The 26,048-nt window shown below is 43.1% G+C and overlaps 1 long non-coding RNA gene across 1 annotated transcript in view; it reads left to right on the top strand.

Moving 5' to 3' along the window:
- Positions 1 to 5,721: 5,721 nt before the first annotated feature.
- LOC149456599 (uncharacterized) overlaps positions 5,722 to 26,048 on the top strand; it is a 106,881-nt gene continuing 86,554 nt past the window's right edge. Inside the window, exon 1 of the long non-coding RNA XR_016313842.1 lies at positions 5,722 to 5,758. This is a non-coding gene — a long non-coding RNA (uncharacterized LOC149456599). The remainder of the gene's footprint in view (positions 5,759 to 26,048) is intronic.

Below are 26,048 nucleotides of genomic sequence, written 5' to 3'. Positions count from 1 at the left end.
AATACAGGTTTTTATACACTTTAGAAATAGGGCAATCCCCACATGAACAATAAAAACAATTATTACACATTGGGATAAACATACCACACTGATTAGGTAAGAGATTGATCCCATTATCCTAAACAGTGCAAATGGTACACAGTACAGCCAACAGCTAACAATCCAGGGAGCCCACCCAAGACAGTCTGGCTTCTCCAACCCTGAATGCACCAAGTCCATTACACATGCTGTCTTTCAGGTGTTTGCTTTCACTTGTATAATCTGTCCATCATAAGACAAAACTCCTACAATATTCCAACAATGTGGAAAAATGGAATTCCTCTATCTTCATACATTTCTTGAGGGAGATTGCTGATAAATATTTCTGTACCAAGTGGAGGAACTTCTCCAACCCAGTCTGCAGGAGGGCCTCATATTTCTTCTTCTATGCTCTGACCAGGAGAAGCAGATGAAATCCCCAGTCTCCTCCATGGGCCATAAACAGTGGGTAGAAAGCTAGCCCCTAGTCACCTCCAAAAGCCCCTGTCCTAGTTGGGTGTGTCACAATAACCTTTAGGAAACCCATACAGTTAATGGAGAGAGCTTTAGCAACCTTTATCACACTCAGTAAGATTGTGTTAATGCTAAGTTCACACTGCTGCTATCCAATTTGTATCAGATTTTCAGTGTGATTATGTAGTGCAAATTGGATGCAACTTGGATATGGTATCATGCGATTCTGTGAAACCCAAGTCACTTCTGAAATCACACAGCCTTCGGCCCCATGTACACGGGACACTTCTGAACGATGGAAACTGACTGCTGGAAAATGTAGGTTAAAAAAACGCCTGTTTAGCTGCGTTTGCATAATGCGTTTATGTGCGTTTATGTGCGTTTGCATTTAGAAGCGTTTTTTAAAGATAAGCACAGGAAAACCTCCCAAATGCCCAGAATGCACTGAAAAGTGGTAAATTATTAACTATTTCAGACTGTTTCAGAGAAATACAGAGAGTAGAAGCAGACACAGCAGTATGTGTTGAAATTAGCTTAGGTGTGCTTTTGTTTCCAAGGGTGGGAAGGTGTCTGGTGGAGTGAGTCATTAAGGTCACCTGGCAGGGGGTCTTCATGAGGAATTTGAGGTGTGAATGGTCATTAACATATCTTTTGTTTCCAAGGATGGGAGAGGTCTGAGGTGTGAATTGGTCATTACAATGTGTGACAAGCTTGATAGAAGCATCCTGTGTTCAGTGTTTTGTCTATCCAAGTACTTTGAAAACGCCTTGCATGCATTTTTCATGATGAAAAAAGGCTCTGGACAGCATCGGGAACTGGAAGAGTTAAAAAAAATTTCAGATGCAAACGCTTATAAACACGATTCGCCGCGTTTAGATGCGTTTAGCCACGTTTAAAAGCATTTTATGGTTGAAACACTGATAAAATCGGCTGCTGAATGCAAGTTTTCTGCGTTAAAAAAAAGACTGTAAACTCAAATGCCTGTAAACGACTGTAAACGAAGATGTGTACATGGACACATAGGAAAACATTAGGGAGAGTTCAGGGGCTGCTGAAAAAAAAAAACCGCTGAACAGCTCCTAAATGTTAGTTTATCAGCTGCAGTGTGTATGAGCCCTTATTTAGACTGTTGCTGTATTGCATTGTAAATTGTGTTTATTCGCATGCATTTCCATAATCCACAAACAAGATGTGCTGAAGTGGGGTGTCCTTCATTTGCAATGGCATCACAATGCACCTTACTAGCACACTGCAATACATGTGTGGTCTCTGCAAAATATAATGTAAAGAAAAAAAAAGGTTGTGGTGATAAATCTCCAAGACACAGGACTTCCCCCACACACTATTATTATTATTATTATACAGTATTTATAAAGCGCCAATAGTTCGCTCAGCGCTGTACATTACAAAGGGGGACAGAACATGTGACAGAACAATACCAATACAATGCAAAACATGAGGGGATCGAGGGCCCTGCTCTTACGAGCTTACAATCTAGGAGGGAGGGGGTGGTGGCACAGGAGGAGATAGCTGTGGGGGATGGAGTGGTAGGAAGAGTGGAGGAGGTCGGCAAGTTAGCAGGGGGTGGGGTAGGCTTCCCTGAAGAGATGGGTTTTCAGGGTGCGCCTAAAGGAGAGGAGAGTAGGTGATAATCTGATGGGTTGGGGCAGGGAGTTCCAGAGGATGGGTGACACCCTGGAGAAGTCCTGGAGGCGGGCATGGGAGGAGGAGACCAGGGAACTAGAGAGAAGGAGGTCTTGTGAGGAGCGGAGTGTGCGTGCTGGGCGGTACTTGGATATTAGGTCGGTGATGTAGTTCGGGGCAGTATGGTGGACAGCTTTGTACGTCAGCGTTAGGATTTTGAATTTGATCCGTTGCGCAATCGGAAGCCAGTGGAGGGATTGGCAGAGGGGGGTGGCGGAGACAGAGCGGTTGGAAAGGTGAATGAGTCTGGCAGCCGTATTCAGGATGGACTGAAGCGGGGATAGCCAGCGGCGAGGCAGGCCAGTGAGGAGGGAGTTGCAGTAGTCGAGTCGTGATATGATGAGGGAGTGGATGAGCTGTTTAGTGGTTTCTGGGGTTAGGAACGTGCGGATTTTGGCGATGTTGCGGAGGTGGAGTCTGCATGAGTTTGTTAAAGATTGGACTTGGGGCTGGAAGGATAGGTTGGAGTCCAGAATGACACCCAGTACTCTGGCCTGCAGGGCGGGTTTGATGGTAGCGTTGTTGGATGTGACGGAGAAATCAATGGGGGGTGGTGTCCGGGCTGGGGGGAAGACAAGAAATTCGGTTTTGGAGAGGTTCAATTTAAGGAAGTGGAGCGACATCCAGTCTGATATGTCGCTCAGTAGGTGTGTGATTCGGGCTGAGACCAAAGGGGTGAGGTGGGGGGTTGAGAGATAGATTTGTGTGTCGTCGGCATAGAGGTGGTAGTTGAAGCCGTGAGAGTGTATGAGTTGGCCAAGGGAGGAGGTATAGATGGAGAAGAGAAGGGGCCCGAGGACAGAGCCTTGAGGGACCCCAACAGAGAGGGGGAGTGAGGGGGAGGTGGTAGCATTATAGGTAACGCTGAAGGAGCGTTGTGACAGGTAGGATGAGAGCCAGGAGAGAGCAGAATCTCTGAGGCCGAGGGAGTGTAGTTTTTTGAGGAGGAGGGGGTGGTCGACTGTGTCGAAGGCCGCAGAGAGGTCAAGGAGTAGGAGCACTGAATAGTGGCCATTAGCTTTGGCGGTTAGCAGGTCGTTGGAGAGTTTGAGTAAGGCAGTTTCGGTGGAGTGTAGGGGACGGAAGCCGGACTGTAGGGGATCGAGGAGGTTGTTGTCGTTGAGGTGAGAGCATAGGCGGGTGTAGACTAGGCGCTCGAGGAGTTTAGATGTAAATGGGAGCAGGGAGATGGGTCTGAGGTTGTTCGGGTCATTGGGGAGGATCTTGGAGACTTCCTCGATGGTAGTAAGGTCAAAGGTGCGGAGTGTGGGGGGAGCTTCAGTATGAGGAATGTAGGGTGGGGTGGAAGAGGAGGTCAGAGCAGTGGTGGGGCCGTGGGAGAGGGGTGATGAGGGGGTAGCTGAGTGAGGGTGAAGGGGGTTGGAGAGAGTTTGAGCAGCGACGAAGTCCCTGCGGGTTATGTCGAGGGGGAGGGGGGATAAGGGGGTAGCTGTGTGAGAGGGGACGGGTTGAGAGGGCGTGTGAGTTGCGGCAATGTCCTTGCGAATTGTGTCAATCTTGTTTTTGAAGTGATTGGCAATCTCAAGGGCGGTGAGTGAGGTGCTGGGTGGAGGTGGGGGTGGAGAGAGTAGAGAGTTGAAGGCAGAGAAGAGTCGGCGAGGATTGGAGGAGAGGGCCTTGATGAGGGTCAAGAAGTAGGCCTGTTTGGCAGCATGGAGGGAGGAGGTGTAGGTGCGGAAGGCAGATTTATAGCGGGTGAAGGCTTGTTGGGATTTGGTTTTGCGCCATAGTCGCTCCAGGGCACGACTTTGTCGTTTGAGGGTTTTGGTGTGATCAGTCTGCCAGGGCTGGAGCGGTCGGGGTCTGATGTTGCGTGTGGTTAAAGGCGCTAGTGAGTTAAGGGCTGTTGAGAGCGCATTGTTGTAGGCGGTCAAAGCCAAGTCGGGGCAGGACAGGGGGAGGATGCGGTCGTGGAGTTGGTCAGCTGCAGAGTGGAGGGAGGCAGGGTTAAGGTTGCGGAGGTTATGGCTGGTAGTAGTGTGACATTTGGAGGGGTAGGCGTTGGAGGACGAGGAGATAGAGAAGGTGATCAGGTTGTGGTCAGAGAGAGGGAAGGGGGTGTTAGTGAGGTTGTGGGGAGCACAGCGGTTGGAGAAGACAAGGTCCAGGATATTTCCGTCAGAGTGGGTGGTGGATTGTAAGCACTGTGCAAGTGCAAAGGAGGAGGTTAGGTGGAGGAGACGGGCTGTGTCTGGGTTGTCGAGGTTGACAGGGATGTTGAAATCCCCAAGGATGATGGTGGGTAGCTCAGAGGAGAGGAAGAAGGGTAGCCAGGAGGAGAAGTCATCCAGGAAGCGGGGTATAGATCCAGGAGGCCGGTATATCACAGCAATCTTCAGGGGGGTTGGGGAGAATAGTCGGACGCAGTGGGCCTCGAAGGAGGAGAAGGATAGGGAGGGGGGGTTTGGGAGGACTCGGAAGGTGCTCTGTGGTGACAGGAGCAGACCAACCCCACCACCTTTACGACCGTTAGGCCTGGGTGAGTGGGTCCAGGTGAGACCTCCATAGGAGAGTGCAGCAGGGGAGGTAGAGTCAGTGGGCTGGATCCAGGTTTCTGTGATCGCTAGGAGGTTGAGGGAGTGGGAAACAAAGAGGTCGTGGATGGCGGTAAGCTTGTTGCACACCGAACGGGCGTTCAGGAGTGCACATGAAAACGGGGGGGAGATTTTAGGGAGCAGGGGGACAGATACTAAGCTGTGGGGGTTGCAGTAGGACGTGGAGGTGGGAGGGTGTTGAGCGGGTGAGGGAGGTGGAGGGCCAGGATTCGGGGAGATGTCCCCCGCGGCTAGGAGGAGGAGAAGGGTGAGAAAGGTGGCATGGGAGCGGGATGTGCAGGAGCGTGAGAAACTACTAGTGGAGGTGTTGGGGTCAGTGGGAGAGCGGAGTAATAGGAGGAGGTGGTGGGTGCCATAGAGGGGCGAAGGAAGCAGTGAGGACACAATATACAATTGTTTGGGAGGGGCAGAGGGATATAGTGAATGGATTTTGGGAATGGAGGAGAGGAAAATGAGAAGGAGGAGTGGAAGAGGCATTTTGGGGAGGTGAAGAGAGCAATAGTAGGGAGATGATAGCAGTGAGGGGGAGATGTACAGGTTGTGGGGTGGAGCAGAGGGGTAAAGAAATGAGATTTGGGAACAGAGGATAGTAATATGATAGGGAGAAGAGGGGCGTATTATATAAAGGTACACAGAGTGGGGCTCAGGCATGTAAGAGGTTTCCCAGGGTGTTTGCTTGCAGTCTTCCAGCATGCAGTAGAGTTTCTTGCTGTTGTTGTGTCTTCCTGCTGCTTGAGTTCAACTGCTGCGTTTAACTGCTTCTTCTATGCACTCGTTCTAAGCCGCACTCAATCTGAAGCAGCACCCCCATCAGAGACTGTGCCCCCCATCAGAGATCTCCCCCATGAGCTGATCTAAATTTATAGGGAGATGCTCAAATGAGCATTCAACTCCACCCCAATTAGAAGCTGATAAGGATCACATGAGTAGTGGGGGATGTTTCTCTTAGGAAACAGACACCAGTCGTAAAACGGGTGCAGCTAAAGGTGAGAGCTGGTCAACATATACACAAATATAAATACACTATTTGTTCTGAATATAGCAGGAGTCAATGCGTTTTGGAGTTAAGAGTGGAGGTAGGAGAAAGATGCACTATGAACAGTTACTGCATATAAATAATATTATGTCAACCATATATCATTTCTTTTACACAGATCTAGCTGCTACATAAACATAAATGCGTGATATTATTCTATGAATGGCTAGCGTGCTCTGTACATGCGATTATACCAAGCACGTTGTGCTGATCGCTCCCTGTTGCATGTGGAATCTGCTGTGTTAAGGGTTGCAGTGTCTCTAGCTGTAAAATGATAGGTAAAATGATAACTTTTCAGGAATGTTTATCACAAGTGTCATCAGATACAACTATATACCATATGGTGCTAGTGCCTGTCATAAACAAATCAGAAGATAAATATGCAAATCCGAACAAGAGTAAAGACAAATCTGTCCAACATGAATTTTTTTATTTAAAAATAGAAAAAAAAAATCTAGGGATGAACAATCGTATTCAATAAAAAGACTAATAATTCTTAAGGCAACTTGACAGAATTGACTGGTGATGTCAAATCAGCATATGATGGCTTCTGATTAGTTTATATTGGTTACCACGCACAAAAAAAAGAGCACATAACAATAAGGACTGTTCATTGAATACATCTGGAAATATGCAACAGGAACGGCGATTTGGCAAATTCCAAATCAGAAACACAGGTAATTTCTATAGATGAAATGTGAAATGGAATAAAAGCATTTCTTTAGCATGCATTTATTTCTCTGTTATTATTTATGGGAAGACTACTTATTAACTTAATCAATCATACAGACTGCAGTCTGGTTAGGAGAGGACAGCACTGCATGCTGTGAGGTGTATATCAGCAGTAAATCTTCTTGTGGCTTTTTTATGCTTTTTTTTCAGTAAGGAAAAAGATTTGAATGCAGTATTTATTTAAAGGGGGAAATTGAAATTCCTATAATTTAGGGGTTTTGTTTGGTAAATCAGCTAAAATCAACTCTTTTAATGGCAACTTACAACAATTACGTCCCTCAATGTATATTATAAATTTAATACCGAATGCCTTCTACAAACATGTCACTGCCTGAACACCAAAGAGTTATACTTCTAATTATAGGACACTGTACTAAACCTGGAAATTAATTTTATAGCTCGCTAAAAAAAGTCTTTTGTTTCATGCTTGGCACTGAAGATGTAAAATTACCTGAAACATCAGCTATATGCAAGTTGGACCCTTCAAATTTAGGTTGTAGCCACAGGGACATAAATAAATAATTTACATGACTTTGCACTCTAATCTGAAAAAAGGAATGTTTTCCTCTTTTTAATTTTTTTAATCTAATTATTTTCGGTTTAGATTGTATACTATACTATACTATACTATACTATACAGTGTTGTAGTTTGATAAAAGCATAAATAGAACTTTGCTATTTGCTTGCTGTAAGTGATAGTGGCAGACTCATCTAGATTGTATTAATTGGGGAGGTGAGCCCCATCCTGCCTTCCTGAAAGAGCTTCTAACTTGTTCTTATAAAGATACAGAATTATGCTGACATTAACTGGTGGCACCAAGGTAGAACAAGCTACTTGACATTTCTTGAACCAGAGTTATGCAACTAATATAAATCTCTGACAGTTGAGCAGGCTGGACACACAAGACTGCCTCCACACCTGTCAGAGCTCTGTGGGGCCTGTCATATTGCATCCTTGGGCAGCAGCTCACTGCTAGGTTTGTTACACTATATTGCCAAAAGTATTGGGACGCCTGCCTTTACACGCACATTAACTTTAACAGCATCCCAGTCTTGATCCGTAGGGTTCATTATTGAGTTGGCCCACCCTTTGCAGCTATAACAACTTCAACTCTTCTGGGAAGGCTGTCCACAAGGTTTAGGAGCGTGTCTATGGGAATGTTTGACCGTTCTTGCAAAAGTGCATTTGTGAGATCAGGCACTGATGTCAGATGAGAAGGACTGGTTCACAGTATCTGCTGTAATTCATTCCAAAGGTGTTCTATTGAGTTGAGGTCAGGACTCTGTGCAGGCCAGTCAAGTTCCTCCAACCCAAACTCGCTCATTCATGTCTTTATGGACCTTGCTTTGTGCACTGGTGCACAGTCCTGTTGGAACAGGAGGGGACCATCCCCAAACTGTTCCCATAAAGTTGGGAGCATGAAAGTGTCCAAAATGTCTTGGTATGTTGACGACTTAAGAGTTCCCTTCACTGGAACTAAGAGGCCAAGCCCAACCCCTGAAACACAACTCCACACCATAATCCCCCCTCCACAAAACTTTACACTTGTCACAATACAGTCAGGCAAGTACCGTTATCCTGACAACCGCCAAACCCAGACACATTAATCAAATTTCCAGACAAAGAAGCATGATTCGTCACTCCAGAGAACACATTGCCACAGCTCTAGAGTCCAGTGGCAGCGTGCTTTACACCACTGCATCCAACGCTTTGCATTGCACTTCATTTGGCGATGTAAGGCTTGGATGCAGCTGCTCGGCCATGGAAACCCATTCCATGAAGCTCTCTATGCACTGTTGTTGTGCTAATGTGAAGGCCGCATGAAGTTTGGAGGTCTTTAGCTATTGACTCTACAGACATTTGGCGACTTCTGCGCACTGTGTGCTTCAGCATGCGCTAACCCCGCTCTGTCTTTTTATCTGGCCTACCACTTCGTGGCTGAGTTGCTGTTGTTCCCAGATGCTTCCAATTTGTTATAATACCACTAACAGTTGACCATGGATATACTTAGTAGAAAGGAAATTTCATGGATGAACTTATTGCACAGGTGGCAACCTATCACGGTACCACACTTGAATTCACTGAACTCCTGAGAGTGACCCATTCTTTCACAAATGTTTGTAGAAGCATTATGCATGCCTAGGTGCTTGATTTTATACACCTGTGGCCATGGAGGTGATTGGAACACCTGAATCCAATGATTTGGAGGGGTGTCCCAAGACTTTTGGCAAAATAGTGTATATCCACCGTATGCTCACTCCAGCTATCTTGTATGAGCCTCAGCAGTTAAACTGTGGTCCCATGGGACTGCAAAACTCACGTGCCTTTCCCTTTTTTTTCTCTTTACTTTACCATGGTGTTTTCTGTGGAACAGTTCTTTGGCTCGGTGCTTTGTCTTACTGGTCAAAGCTCAAAAATTATTGAGCAGAGTCGACAGAATGGCTTGCTTCCAGGGAGAAATGAAACCCTTCCACTTGCCTAGGATTGTTCTAGTAGTCAGGTGATTGTGGACAGTGGTATAAGGGTCATGTTTTTATATATTGATTTATTACAGCTACTTATGTAGTGCCGTCAATTTAAGAAGCACTTTACACACACACATACTGTATATATGTATGGCTTTTTTTAGCGGGAACGCAGGGTAACGCCATTGCGACACCTCCAGCACTGAATGTATGCATTGACAAGGGGTGCTGGAAGGTCTAATAATGCTAGTTGCTGGGGGATCTATGGTTGCTGGGGAGTCTTATGTTGCTGGGGGTGGGTTCAATTGTTGCTGGGAGGGATCTACTATTGAAGGGATGATCTATTGTTGCTGGCTGCTAGAAGTTCTATTGATGCTGGCTGCTATGCTATGTCCTATGCCTACATACATTTGATACCTCATTTTCAAAAGTATGTAGGCATAGGACACACCCACTGCCACACCCTCTTAAAGGAGAATTGTACCAAAAAAAATGATTGCTTAAACCTACAAGTGCTTTTTTTTGCCACTACCATTCCTTTATATTGGCTATTGGAATTTACAAATGCAGCAATTTAGAAACTGGATAAAAGGTTTAGCATCGGGAAAAACCTTTTGATAGATAACTAGTACATTTTATATACAACTATGTAGATCAGACCAAAAGGAGGGACAAATGAGGAGGAGCGATGCACAGATGGACTTTGTTCCGAATGAGGAACAGTCCTTCCAAACCAGGGACAGTTGGGAGCTCAGCAAATCACTTAGCACCAAAAATTACACCTGGTTCTGAATTCTTGAAAAGGGGTGGTATTGGTAGGTGGATAGGAAGTGGGACAGTGCTCAGAGGTGGGTAGGAGGTGGAGTCAAGGAGTGACTCGACAAGGGGGAAGGGGGTTTCGGGGGAGTACCTGCATCTATTGATGGTACTTGTGGGTATGTGTATGTATGTATGTAGCTCGAAAGAGCAGGGCCCTCAATCCCCTCATGTTTTGCATTGTATTGGTATTGTTCTGTCACATGTTCTGTCCCCCTTTGTAATGTACAGCGCTGAGCGAACTATTGGCGCTTTATAAATACTGTATAATAATAATAATAATGTATATATATATATATATATATATAGTGCTGTACATTCACATCAGTCCCTAAACATCAAGGAGCTTTCAATCTAAGGTCCTTAACTCACAGTCATACATATATTATGGCCAATTTAGACAGGAGCCAATTAACCTGACAGCATGTCTTTGAAGTTTGAGAGGAAACCGAAGTACCCAGAGAAAAACCCATGCAGGCACATGTTAAGATTATTTTGTTGGTTATGATGGCCTCCCGGAAAAAGGGTTCACTCTTATTTCCTGAACTAAATCCTGTCTCAAGAGTCAATGAGTCAAGCAACACTTTATAAGAAAAACAATTTTAAATACAAAAAAACTCCCGCCCCCACTTTGCACCACCCATGTTTTAAAATGTGTAATTTTGGCCAGTCATAACTTTGTGATTTCCTGATTATAGTTTACTGGGTCAGCTATCTGCTAATTGGATAAGGGTGATGATCATAAATAGTTTAGAAGGTACCCTTCAAATGCCAGTCAACACATCAAAAAGCACCAAAAAAGCATTGTATTGGTATATGAAACTGAAAAATGTTTTACCAAGTATTTCTTTTTAATTCCCATGTGAACTTAACCTATTTTACCTGGTTGGAGAATAATGCACCTTTCCTGATATCTTTGACTGTGTGCTGGGCATACATGGGTCAGTTGGCTGATCGGATATAACTAAACAGATTCCCTCATCCACACATGTGAGGTGGATACAGGAATCCTCCCCACTGTGTTATTGTATTCTGACAGTGGGGACTCCTCAGTGCTGCAGCCAACACTGATTGGCTGCAGCACTGATCAAATAAAAATTTTTCAGCAAGCCCGTCGTGAGAAGTCAATCATAAGAGTGACGCCTCATAAATAGGAACTATGGTTATAGATGGATTGAAATTTGACTGGTTCAGCAGGGAATGGCCATATTTAGATCCATCTATGGCTGTTCCCATTCATAGCTTCCTGCAGCTGCATTTAGCTAATATCCATCTTGAAGGCTATTCTTCTAATCATACAGTGCATGAACTGTTTTTATTGCAACTGTATAGAAGTTCCAAAACTTTATATACTTTTATTGTATGCATTTAAATGTGTAGTACTACTCCTGTAAGGGTGGTTAAGAATGATCCCCAAACCAGTGTGGCAGAGTAACATTTGACTTTCAGGGTTGGATCCTTCAAATATGGTGGGGTGAAAGTTAAAGTGTTACTAAACCCAGGACCCTGCATTCACTATATCTGGTCTCCCACAGTACACAGAACATGGAAGTGCAATTATTTCAGTAAATATAAACTGCTAAATACCTTTTCTCATCAGCAGTTTGAGCAGTCTTGTGACTTCAGCAGAGCACAGGTTAAAGCTTGTAGGAGGAGTTTTCTTTCTGCTCTAGGAGGATGAAAAACCCTTGACCCTCAGTCTGGACAGTGCCGATTGGCCCTGTGCTGATCACGTACTCTCCCAAGAAAAAAAAAAAAAACCTCTATAGCAATACACACTAAACTGAGCATGTGTAGAAGGGCTACAGGTTCAGTCTGTTTTATCAGTGTGGACATTTGAACAAGAGGAGGGGCAGAGAAGTCAGGATCAAACAGCCTTTTTACACAATGCAGAGGATTAACCCCTTAGGTTCCACAGTGAGTATAACAAGCATGCTTTACTGCATATACAGACTGATTTTACTGTTGAGGGTTTAGTAACATTTTAAGTTGGGAACAAGTCATTAGTCTTTTTACAATTTATTTCTAAACTCAAATCTAGGTTGTAGAAGCAGGCAGGATTTCTAGATTAAGATATAGTGCTGTTGTGCTTAGGAATAGATATTCATGCAACTTTGATAAGTATACACTGCAGTCCTAATTTGTGAACCAATAACACAAAAAAAAACATAATACCATGTGGACTGCGCATAAATTAACCACTTCAAGTCCGGACACTTTTACCCCCTTCCTGTCCAGGCCAATTTTCAGCTTTCAGTGCTATCACACTTTGAATGACAATTGCGCAGTCATTTAACACTGAACCCATATGAATTTTTTAGCATTTTTTTAAGACAGATAAAGCTTTACTTTGGTGGTATTTATTCACCACTGGGATTTTTATTTTTTTTGCAATATAAATGAAAATGTCCAAAAATGTTGAAAAAATGCGTTTTTCTTATATAATTTTGCAAATAAATAATATTTCATCATAAATCTTGGCCAAAATGTATTCAGTTATCTTTTTATTAAAAGAAAGGACCCAAATTAGTTTATAACCAAAAATTATAATTTATTTTTACATTATTTTTTTTTTATATTATTATTTGTTTTTTTTTACATACTGTCACCCTAGCAGTACAGTGTCACCATGGTGACACTGTAATACTTGTGGGGGGTAATGGAAGATTTGTTTTTTTTACACTGATTGCTTTTACACCCATAAAGGCTGTAAACGCAATCATTTCTCCTTCTCTCTGGCTGCATTCTTGCAGCCACTGAGAAATACTGTGTGAGCTGTGATTGGTCACAGCTTGTCACATGGTACAAGGCTGTTCTGAATAGCCTTGTACCATGTGATCTCTGTGATCATTCACAGATTTCACACGTAGTAAGCAATGATGTCAGAAGTGACTTCTTGCTTACTACTCTGCATGTGATCACTAATTGGCCAATCAGTGATCAAATGATTGGGACCTCGCACAGAGGTCCCGTACAACGATTGGTGTTCCACTGTGTCCGGAGGACACAGTGGGCACCGGATCGCGGTGCTGCAATCTCCCAGGGAGTGCACACAAGCAGGGGGTGGGGAGGCCGTTTATAAACGGCCACCCGCCCCTGCACTGCCATCGTCCAGCCGTTTATATACAACGGCCAGACAAGAGGTGGTTAAGTGCATTAAATTTGACAATACATGAGGAATATTGCGTCACATATGCAAAGTGAATCATTGTAACATTCAGTTTCAATACGGAAAAATAAAGTGCCCAGGTGTTGAATACTAATTGGTGAACTTTGTGCAAAAAATGACAGGTGCTCCTCTGTGCTCAATTAGTGCCCCACATGGATGTGCACTCATTGTTAGCCGTGGACCACCTATCTCTAGGTTGGTCTTAAGCGCTTGGTTAGGGACTAGCCCAATGCATGATGGTAAGAATGGCACCAATATTCATTCCTGGGAATCATGCGATCTGGCTGATAGTAACCAATAGAATGATGACCAGCGTGGATATAAATGACAGTATAGTTTCAAAAGAGCATTTTTAAACTTTCTTCTCTCCTCCCAGGCATAAAACCAAGTTTCAGCATGTGAACAGAAACAAAAGCAAACATCCCATAGTGTAAAAAGGATACCCCAAACACAGTGTATCCAACCATTTTAGAGTGGCACATAATAAGGACCCTTCCTACCTTTCCTTATTTGCTATAGATAAAATAGATAAACAATGGAGAGATTCACATATGACCAGTGAAATTTAAAAAAATTAAACCCAGTGGATTTACGAACTTCAAACTTTATCACCAGCAGGGTTAAATGTAGAAATAGACCTGAACTGTTTTTAACCACTTTTTAGGGACCTATACTATTAGCCCCATTTATGAGGTACCAGAAATTATCATCTAGTTTACCTATTGCTCAGATGGATGCCTTTTTTTTATTATATTCAGATTTCCCCTTTAAGGACATTACTGTATGGGGGGTTTTGGTATCAATTGGTAGGCCCAATTTCCAAACCCAATTGTACTGCAATCGGATTCAGTGGATGTTTGCTAATGTCGATGGTGATAGGAAAGCCGTTGTCTTCCCTTTATTGTCATTTGTCGGTGGCACATGCCCCTACCTTTGATAAATGGAAAACCTTTGATAAATGGAAAGCTGACATCCCTGACAACGACTGGGAAGACTATATAGGTTCCTATGTTACTAATATGATCTTTGCTAGGGATAGATTTATACAGCTTAATTTCCTACATAGAGTTTAAAATACCCAACAGAGGTTGGCAGCCATTTACCCCACAGTTATTCCCCTCTGTACACACTGCTGTTCCTCTACTGGCAACTTCTTTCATATGGTATGGCAATGCCTATCTATTCGTTCTTATTGGGATCGGTGGTTGATGCTCTGAATGCCCTTTGTGACTTGTACAGCTTCATTGAATGGTACTAGTGGGAATTTACGAAAGATACAGAATCTACTAGATATTTTAAGTTGTTTTTGTTCTTTGCACTTATTATGCCTGAAGGGAACTACTTCTAAAATGGAAACAACCTGCTCCACCCACTGTGTGTAGTTGGACGTCTGCAGTGAATATGGTCTTACCATTGCATAAGATAACCTATGAAAGTAGAAACTGTCCGAAAAAGTTTGACAAAATATGGTCAGCCTGGATTGATGCATACGGAACAGATGTGACCAATGATGTGTAATTAAGGAGGGTTTGTGTAGCAGCTTACATGGTACTCTTACCCTAGCCCTACCCTCCCTCCTTCACCCCTTCTTCTTCCCTCTTTCCCCTTCACCCTTCCCTCTTACTTTCCGATATACCCCCCATCCCTACTTGATTTACAGCAGAGTAAAAAGTTACCCAGGTATACCGTATGGACGGGGGAAATACTTGGGTGTATTTATTTGTGTTACGGTTGGTGCATCGGCGTTGCCCTCTGCTATGGTAATTTGCTATGGTAAATTCCTCTCTTCTGTTCTTTGTATCATCTGGAGTAAATGTATTATGATTTGATATATTTCACCGTATTTATTTATATATAAATATATATATATATTTGTGATATATTTAAATAAAACATATAATATATATATATATATATATATATATATATATATAAATCTGGTGAATTAACAGACAAGTACCCTCACATTCAAGCTTTATAATGACTGCAATTATAATAAAGCCCAAAATATGTAAATAAAGTTCAGGCTGGTTACCACCTAGCTGCAAACACACTAAATGTAATTTGGGACACTCCAGCTTAAGGCAGAATTCACACTGGAAAGCAGAGCTGCTGGAGCGTTTCACGGCTACGGGAGCTCTTTGTTCCTGGCTGTGTTAGGGGGCATTGTTGAGCGCGATTCAGAGCATCTTTTTTGTGCAAACTTTATTTGAAGCTTACAAAACGTACATATCATTAACGGCAATATACAGCAGCGTGATGTGTTGTTGTACATTGCTGTGGAATTTACTAAGGTTTGCTACAATAAAATGCAGCATGTCTGCATTTAGCACAGCACATTGCAGTGCAGCCATATGCTGCATTGCAGTGTTAATGAGACACATAGGAAACAATTGTTTCCTTGCATGTCCCTGCAGTGACAGATGTTTTACAATGCAGTTAATCGGCTGTCACCGCACATAGTGTGAATTCCACCCTAGGCATACCTCAGGAGCCAAGACTGGCTGTACAGGTAGGCAGCTGCCCTTGATAACTTTGTAAACAGATTTTTTCATAATAGATAGTCTCATGCTCTGTTAAGGTGACCATACAATCTCCTTTAGATTTACCATCAACTATGTTCAGATGAGACAAGGGCCTGTCTGCTTAGATACAAATTAAATGGATTGTTTAGGTGCATACTCCTATTACATGGTTTTGGTAAATATCCCCTTGATGCTGATCGCACGCAAATATGCGGCCTCTCGCTGTCTGGGCCTTGCCGCTGAGCGGCCGCATAGTTGTATGCAATTAAAAAATACATATGTGCTAAGAGCGCGTGCCCTGCGCGCTCCCAGCACATATGTCCACTATTCCCGGAAAAGTCACGATCTCCCCTTTCGATCGGGAACTTTTTCGATCATGTGAAGGTGAATTACGGCGGTCACATGACCCTAAAACCCCGCCCCATCTCCCAGCTTCTGAAACTCTTAAAGGACCGGGAGGCGCCAGCGCCAAGAGGTTAAGAAGTACATCTTACCAAGATTATACAATCTGATTGTATAGTGTATGGTCAGCTTTACGCTTTAGGGAAACTGTTATTCTGCTAAATATGGTTAATAATTTGTAAATATGTTAAATAGAGATGTTTTGTCTACCAGTAGAACTCATCACAGGGTGATCTGAACATCTTGTTAACATTGGAATGTTAGATGTGCAGGATGTAATGACAGGCCATGTGTACACATGGGAAAGCAAGGAAGCTTGGTGTTCACTGCTCTCTGTTCATTGGAATGCAAAGCGAATAATTCCCCTGCTGACATCTGTACTGAATGCACATATTAATCACAATCATCAATCAACTGAATTGCATTTGACAGCAATCACAGGAGTATATCATGTTCATGTAGCCAGTCAATACATGGAAGAAAATGGCAGGAATATTTTCTCTGCAATTAACTGCAGTATCTCTAATGTGGAATAAGCGGTTCTTCAGGAGAGAGAGCCTACTATGCAAACCCACGTAAAACCCTTTTTCCTTTATACAAAAATACTTGGTAAGACTACTTTTACGTATAATTATGTGTACGCTGTTTACATTGTATAGATATAGTTTCCAGAAATAAAACTGAACGCAGTTTGCCAAATTCTGCCCCCCAGCCAATCCTAGTTCTTAAATTATGACACAGCAGTATACGCTCACGCACTATAAACCTGATCTGACATTTTGAGCAAATGTAAGGATGATGGAGGTTGATATAATGAAGGAAAGATTATAGAGAATTACACATAGAAAAGATTAGATTCAATTTGTGTTGAATATATTACCCAGATACTACCCCAATCACAACCTTCAAGCTGCACACTACCTTCTCCTTCCCTCCTCTAATTGATTATATTGCCAAATACACCTTCCAGTTTAGACATTTGCCCTTTCTCTTCTGTGGTACTCACATTCTACACGCCACTCTCCAACCCTCCAAACCTGCCTTTGCATTTTTAAAATGCACTTCTTCCAACCAGCATATAAAGGTTTGCAATATATCTTCAGCCACTGACCCACCACTGCTTTCTCCTCCACTTCTGTTTCCATCTTCCTTTTTCATTACGTGTTTTTATAAATGTTATTTTCAGTATTTTTTTAATGCAAGCAAAAAAGTAACATAATAAAAAAATGTGTATCGTACTTCTCAACTTTTTGAGATGGAAATGAGGGACACCTGTCAGCAAAATGTATGAGGCATAGGACACACCCCCTGCCACAACCATTTAAAAAAGAAATATTTTAAAAAAAGATTAGTTAACCACTTCCTTTCCGGACACTTTTACCCCCTTCCTGTCCAGGGCAATTTTCAGCTTTCAGCGCTATCACACTTTGAATGACAATTGCGCGGTCATGCAACACTGTACCCATATGAATTTTTTACCATTTTTTTGAGACAGATAGTTTTATTTTGGTGGTATTTATTCACCGCTGGGATTTTAATTTTTTTTGCTATGTAAATGAAAAAGTCCAAAAATTTTGAAAAAAAGTGTTTTTCTTTTAAAATTTTGCAAATAAATAATCTTTCATCATAAATCTTGGCCGAAATGTATTCCGTTATCTTTTTAGTAAAAAAAAAAAAAGCCAAATTAGTTTATAACCAAAAATTATAATTTTAAACATTTTTTTTACATTTTTAGATATATATTTTTTTTTTACCTACTGTCACCCTAGCAGTACAGTGTCACCATGGTGACACTGTTCTACTTGTGGGGGGGGGATGAAGAGTTTTTTTTTTTTTTTTTTTACAGTGATTGCTTTTACACCCATATAGGATGTAAAAGCAATCATTTCTCTTTCTCTCTGTCTGCATTCTTGCAGCCATTGAGAACTACTGATTGAGCTGTGATTGGTCACAGCTTGTCACATGGTACAAGGCTGTTGTGAATAGCCTTGTACCTTGTGACCTCTGTGATCATTCACAGATTTCACACGTAGTAAGCAATGATGTCACAAGTGACATCTTGCTTACTACTTTGCATGTGATCACTGATTGGCCAATCAGTGATCACATGACCGGGACCTCGCACAGAGGTCCCATCCGACGATCGGTGTTTCACTGTGTCCAGAGGACACAGCGGGCACCGGATCGCAGTGCTGCGCGCTCCCAGGGAGCGCGCACAGCTAGAAATGGCGGGTGCCGTTTATGAACGGCAACCCGCCCCTGGATACCACCATCCTGCCATTTATAAACAGCAGGCGGATGGCAAGTGGTTAAACCCACAAGTGCTTTTTTTAACCACTACTATTCCTTTATACTAGCTTTTGAAGTTTACAAATGCAACAATTTAGAAATTGGATGAAAGGTTTAGCACTGGGAAACACTTTTTGAAAGATAAATAGTGCATTTTATATACAACTATAGAGATCAGGCCAACATGAGGGACAAATGAGGAGGAATGAGGGACAGAGGGATTTTGTTTCAAATCAAGGACAGTCCCTCAAAATCAGGGACAGTTGGGAGTTATGTTATATAGTTTTTTTTAACAAGCTATATACCGAACTCCAGCCTTAAATTCAGTCTTGCATAGTTGCACTTTTGCTGCACATTGTGGGGTTGATTTACAAAAACTGGAGAGTGCAAAATTTGGTGCAGCTGTGCATGGTAGCCAATCAGCTTCTAACTTCAGCTTGTTTAATTAAGCTTTGACAAAAAAAAAAAAACTGGAAGTTGATTGGTTCCTATGCAGAGCTACATAAGATTTTGCACTTTCCAGTTTTAGTAAATCAACCCCTGTGAGCTTCTCATAGTGTACATTAGAAGGTACAGCAAGTCATATAGAGCCTGCCCAAATTCTGGTGGGTTTTCCAATTAAAATAAAAATCAAAAAGAATAGAAATCTTTATAACATCATACCCTTCCAATATCCACCCTTCTTGCCATGCAACCTCTCATTGGAGAACAAAATTCCCCCATTCACTATAACATCACACAACCCATGTCTGAAACCTCACCACTCCCAAACTTCAACCTTTCTCCTGAGAGGGTCATTCCTTAACCCCCTTGATGCCGACGTCACAGAAATATGTGGCCTCACGGAACTGGGCTTTTTTCCATGGGGCCGCATATTTGCGTACCTGCCTTTGTTCTGGGAGCGCTCCACAAAGTGCGCTCCCAGCACAAAAACCACGGTGTCACCGAGAGCACTGGGTCCCATTCTAACAATCGGGACTCCCGATTCCCGGTCACATGATCGCCGTGATAGCCTCTGATTCGCTATCACAGTGATCAGTCACTGTGCAGCCCGGCCCCCTTGTTTTTTCTCTCTCTATGAATGCAAAAGAGAGATTAATTGTATCTCTCTAACTCCTGGCATAGAGAGAAAAAAAATTGTTTGTAAAAAAAAAAAAAAAGATAAATAAATATTAAAAAATAAAGAAATAATACCTAGATCAAGGTTTGATCTAGTTCAGTGCCAGGGTTATTGTGTGGGTCAAGGCCAGGGTCAAAGGTCAAGGTCAAAAGGTCAGGTTCAAAGGTCAGGATTTAAAGGATTTTGGTATCAGTGTCAGTTAGTGTCAATGTCAGTGTCAGTGTCGGTGTGACAAAAAGACAAAAACAAAATGCGCACTATTGTTTCTGGGCTGTACTATGGGTACAAACAACAAATAACATACACAAATATGGTATTGCTGCAATTGTCAAGAGCTGGAGAATTTATTTTGGGTTGTTCTGTGGTGGTAGGTTATGGTAGTAACAAGAAACACACAGCTAAATAAAAAAATGATTTTTTTTTTACTATTTTGGGCCAGTTTTCCTTTGATAATAAAAAAAAATCAGGAGATATCCATTACCATTTACCACCAAATGAAAGCCCAATTTGTCCTGAAAGAAATGCGGTATAATTTACCTGGATGTACAAAGTACTTGTGATGATATGTACAGTTTTACTAACACATGTCAACATTGCAAAATTGCGCTTAGGCATTTAGATTTGTTTTACCCTTAGGCGTGAAGGGGTTAAGTTGGCAGCAGGCAGGATGTACAGCCTGTGCAATAAAGTTTGGAAATGATACTAATATAATAAGGGCATATGGCCCTTTGTTCCTTATCACATAACCCATTACTCTCAATGTGCTTTTTTTGGTATTGGGCTACATTGCAGTTCCAACAAGGATAAGATTTTATTGTGTGTTTTCTTAAATATCTCTGTAAATTATTATATGATTTCTGTTTTTAAAAACTGAATATACATTGTATGCGAAAACTAAATACATATTTAAAATAAATAAATACACATCTAGGAACATAAGGGAACAAGTACGCAAATATGCGGCCTCTAGATGGCAGGGCTTTGATGCCGAGAGGCTGCATATTTGCATACCCAATGTAAACAAACATGTGCCGAGGGGGCGTATTCCGGGCATATTTACCGGCGCCTTGCGGAAAGGTCCTGATTGCTACTTGCAATTGGGAGCTTTCCAACCATGTGACCTCTGTGACAGCCAATCATAGCAGTCACATGACCCTAAACTTTGCCCCGCCTATCGGCAGCACAAACCCCTTAAAGGCCCAGGAAGCGCTGGCGCCAAGGGGTTAACATAAGTGAGCACGATAAAGAGTAAAAGAGATATGAATAGTCATAAAAGTATCTGAAGTGGTTTAGGAATCCAAAATCTTCATTGAGTCCATTATTATTAAATAGATTTATCATTCTCAGTTCAAAGGTTTACCTTTACTGAATGGTAATGAAATTCCCTTTAACCACTTACCTACCAGGCACTTATACCCCCTTATTTACCAGGCCAATTTTCAGCTTTCAGCGCTGCCGCACTTTGATTAACAATTGCGCGGTCATGCAACATTGTACCCATATGACATTTTTATCATTTTTTTCTCACAAATATAGCTTTCTTTTGGTGGTATTTAATCGCCACTGGGCGCTTTACTTTTTGCGCTATAAATAAAAAAAGTGAAAAAAATTTGAAAAAAAAAAAATGTTTCTTTGTTTCTTTTATAAAATTTTTCAAACAGGTATTTTTTCTCCTTCACTGATGTGCGTTGATGAGGCAGCACTGATGGGCACTGATAGGCGGCACTGATGGGCACTGATAGGCAGCACTAAAGGGCACTGATAGGCAGTACTAATGAGGTGGCACGGATAGGCGGCACTGATAGGCAGCACTAATGAGGTGTCACGGATAGGCGGCACTAATATGCAGCACTGATAGGTGGCACTGATAGGTGACACTGATTATGGGTACTGAGAGACGGCACTGACTGGCATCACTGCTGGGCACTGACTGGCGGCACTGACTGGCACAACCCCTGGGCACTGACTGGTGGCACTGACTGGCAGCACTGCTGGGCTGCACTGGTGGGTGGCACTGGTGGGCAGCACTGGTGGGTGGGCACAGGTGGGTGGCACTGCTGGGCACAGGTGGGTGGCACTGCTGGGCACAGGTGGGTGGCACTGCTGGGCACAGGTAGGTGGCACTGCATAGTGGCACAGGTGGGTGCACTGCTGGGCACAGGTGGGTGCACTGCTGGGCACGGGTGGGCGGAGCTAGTGGGCGCACTGCTGGGCGGAACTTGCGGGTGGCACAGCTGGGCACCGATCATCAGGGCACTGATCATCAGTGCCCTGATGATCGGTGCCGATCCCCGCTCTGACAACTGCCGGTTCTCGGCAGTACTTTCCTCACGATCTGACAGCGTGAGGAAAGTGCAGCCGAGAACCGGCACTTGCATTTCCCTCTGATCAGCGTGTAATTGGACACCGCTGATCACGTGGTAAAAGGCCGCTGTGATTGGCCTTTTACCACATCACGTGATCAGCTGTGTCCGTAGGACACAGCGATCACAGAGATCACCGGGTGTGCGCCCCCTGGGGCGCGCAGGAGAGCGCGTTCTGGGAGGACGTCATATGACGTCCACTCAGAACTGGCCGGCCGCAGTGCAACCGTCATTCGGCTATCTGCGGTCGGCAGCTAGTTAAGAAGCAATACATTCATGACTTCCATAGAATGGTCTAGTTTTGAGAGACATCCTTGTGTTCTGTTATCACGTGTCTATGGATTTTTTTCTTTTCTGTAATTTCCTTTGTTTCACCAATGTAACATCCTTGGTTACACTTGTTACATAGAATGTGATACATCACATAACTGGAGGTGCAGCTGCATGAGCCTGTCATTGGGAAAGTAAATTTTGCATGTTTGACACTTTTTGATGATCAATATGATTGCACAGTTTGCAGTCTTTACACATACACTATAGACTACAGTAAGGCTACATTCACACTGGTGGCTGAGGATGGTGCGAATTGCAGCCACAGCAATCTTCTGATACCTGCTGGAGCTGTCAGTGACTAGATGTGGCCTCCGGCCCCATTCACTGTAGCGACAGGTCGCTATCCACGAACAGTGATTGCTGCTGGACTCAGTTTGTGTGCATTCAGCAGCGATCACCACAGGTAATTGCTGTGCAGACAACCACAAACAGCTGCTGGTGGGGAATTGTATATTACATACTTCCTTATTAATGCTGGCCTCCCAAATGTTTAAGAATGCCTCCAAGCCTTGGTTAGAGGGCCGTATGAGGATAGGTCTGATTACCTTAAATAACAAAGAAATGTGACTATTTGGACAAGGCCACTGCTCTCCTTTTTGTTTGCATGGGGGAGGGGGGGAGTTGTCGATTGCTTACACACAAGTAAAAGAAATATTAGAGGAACTGAATTTATTCTCTCTTGAGAAGAGGAGATTAAGGGAGGATATGATCAACATGTATAAATACATCAGTGGTTCAAATAGTGAACTCGGTGTAGAGCTTTTTTTTTTTTATGGTTGAACTGGACGGACTTTTGTCTTTTTTTCAGCCAGACTAACTATGTAACTATTATATTTATAAGTCCAGTATATAACACAGCTACACTGGAAATATTTGTCTCGACCCAGAGCTTCCGTTAAGCATGCGTCTATTCTGATCATCGGTCATGCCATATAATGGAGGGACCCGTGGCAGAAACAGCATCTTTAGTTAAGTATTCTTGTTATATTTTCTTTATCTTTATCTGTATCTGTGATTACTTGCATAATGACACAGAGCGGGCAATCTACATTTAGTAACAAGAGACACACGGGTATTCAAACTTCACACCAGGAGACAGTCCATCAGGAGGGAGAACTGCTGGAGACACCCCCCCCTACTAAGCTAATACACATAAACACATACATCTCATAATAGTTTGCTCCCAAATCAGACAAATAATAGAACAATGGGATGACAACCACATGACATTAAGCAATCAACAACCCCCACACAATATTAGGACAGATCACCCTGTACCCCTAACAGGCACAGGGTGATTTACACATAAGAGGGATATGGGGAGCTGAGACAGGGGTCTCCCCACCTTTCCAAAGTGAGTTGGGTTCCATGGGCCCCCCACCCAGAGTGACTCCCCACCACGCCATATAATGGTGGGACCCATGGCAGAAACAGCATCTTTAGTTAAGTATTCTTGTTATATTTTCTTGATCTTTATCTGAATCTGTCATTGCTTGTAGTAAATATTTTACTTATAAGTATTTGTGTGATCTCTCTTTGCACATTGAATACAACCCCAAAACCCTAAAAAAACACATGGTACCAGGAGTGGGGTTCGATTTGTGTAAACCAGAGATATGAATAATGATGCAGAATTGTGCTAGATTGTTTGTGCTGGGTTTAATATTGTGTTTTTGTATTGTAAGCCATAGTACTTTCAGAAAGCGTAGAAAATGTTTCAGATACTTAGCTGGTTTTATTGAGATGCTATTAGGTGATCAGGTGCGAGCCCATTCCTGTGTTGGGTGGAATCCCATTGCGCTCATGTTCCTTACCAATCTGTGAAAGAATTATTTTGGTTTGATAAATTGAGCGAGAGACTGATGTACAAGGGAATGATTGTATTGACAGGAAGCTTCAGTTTGTTACAATATTAAAAGCGTTGGACTCTGGACTGTAGGCAAGTTTCAGAGAAATTAGCTTTTTAGGTTTGAAAACAATGAGCTGATGCTTGTGAGATGCAGACTGTGAGTACCGCAGTGATTTAAGAGATGTGTGTAAGTCCAAATCTCAACGTGTTTTGTTTGTAGCTAGCGCATGTTGAGGACATGGTAATTGTATAGAGACATGATGAATGCTTTTTGTTTTGTCTGTGGCAAATATGAATGTTACCTGAATAAAGATAGAAAGGTAACGCTAAGTACTGCTGATGTGTAAAATAAGTTTGGCTACTTCTGTTTAAGGGCTTATGTAAGTTTTTAACATTAGAATAGTTAAGTAATGAAATGAAGGTAAAAGCTCTGTAAAGTTGTATATAAAAAAAGTGAGAGCTTTTGAAATCATTTGAAGCAGAGATGGCTGCAGGTTTTGGGATGTCTGTGTGTATATGACCCCTCCCTTGCTCCTCTATGGACAATGGCTGCAGCCTGCCTGTGTGTAGATGACCCCTCTCTTACCTGTCCTGTGTGTCTGTGTAAAAAGGGAGACAAAGCTTGCAGAAACCCCTTAGGCCCCATGTACAGGGTCACTTCTGCATGCTGGAAACTGACTGCTGGAAAACGTAGGTTCAAAGACGTCTGTTTAGCTACGTTTGCATACCGCGTTTGTGTGCGTTTATGAGCGTTTGCGTTTAGAAGCATTTTTTAAACATAACCTCAGGAGACCTTCCAAAATGCCCAGAATGCACTGAAAAACAGTAAAAAATTAACTATTTCAGACATTTTGAGAGAAATAGAGAGCGCAGAAGCAGAGAGAGCAGTATGTGTTGAGATTAGCTGTCTTTCTTTTTTTCTTTGTGGTGTTTGGATGTGTTCCAGCTCATTTCTGTGCAGAAATTATTGCAGAAGTGTAACATATTTTCTTTCGTGCAAAACCTCAAAGTATGGTGTACCAGGTCCATTTGAGTACCAGGAAAATGCTTTGCATGCATTTTTCATGATGAAAAAAGGCTCTGGATAGCATCTGGAAATGAAAGAGTTAAAAAAAGTTTCAAAGGCAAACGCCTTTACAAACGTTTCGCGTTTGAAATGCTGATAAAATCTACTGCTGAACGCAAGTTTTCTTCGTTCAAAAAAACGACTGTAAACTCAACTGCCTGTAAATGACAGTAAACGACATAGTGTACATTGACACATAGGGAAACATTAGGGTGAGTTCGCTGAACAGCTCTTAAACGTGAGTTTATCAGCTGTGTACATGAGCCCTAAATAGAAAGTCTGTCTGTGAAGCAAGACATTTTTTTTTTGACCAGCTGTGAAATGACTAGTGATGTTAAAATGTAGGTGAAATGCAAGGCAAAAGGAAATGTTTAATTATGTTGCAAAAATAAAAATCTAGTTGAAATTGTTACTTTTCACTATATACCGTATTTTTCGCTCCATAAGACGCACTTTTTTCCCCCAAAAAAAGGGGGGAATATGTCAGTGCGTCTTATGGAGCGAATATAAAGCGGCCGGTCCGGTATTTTTGCGGCCACCATGTCAGAATACCGGGCCGGCCGCTCAGCTGTTCTCTCCTGCAGGGCCTTACCTGTTCCTCGGTCCAGCGCTGCACAGTCTTCCCGCGCTGGCTTCTGTGACAGCCGGGTGCCCACTGCGCATGTGCTGTGCTTTGTGAATGATCCGGTGTCTTCTGGGACACATGACAGGTCCCAGAAGGCGCCGGGCCATTCACAAAGCGCAGCGCTTCTCGCGCATGCGCAGTGGGCACCCGGCTGTCACAGAAGCCGGCCCGGGAAGAAGAGGGAAGGACAACGCCGCGGAAGTGGGAACGGGTACCTGTCAAATTCAGGTACCCGCTCCCCCTCCCTCCCCAAAGGTCAGCAGTCTCTGGTCATTCCCTGTACTGTCTAGTCTCTGGTCATCCCCTGCACTGTCTGCAGTCTCTGGACATCCCCTGCACTGTGTCCGCAGTCTCTGGTCATCTCCTGCACTGTGTCCGCAGTCTCTGGTCATCTCCTGCACTGTGTCCGCAGTCTCTGGTCATTCCCTGCACTGTCCGCAGTCTCTGGTCATTCCCTGCACTGTCCGCAGTCTCTGGTCATCTCC

This window comes from Staurois parvus, unplaced genomic scaffold (genome assembly GCF_062004578.1).
Source record: "Staurois parvus isolate SC_StPar_1 unplaced genomic scaffold, SC_StPar_1.0 ptg000354l, whole genome shotgun sequence".
NCBI lineage: Eukaryota > Metazoa > Chordata > Amphibia > Anura > Ranidae > Staurois > Staurois parvus.
This window is presented reverse-complemented; position numbering and strand designations above follow the sequence as displayed.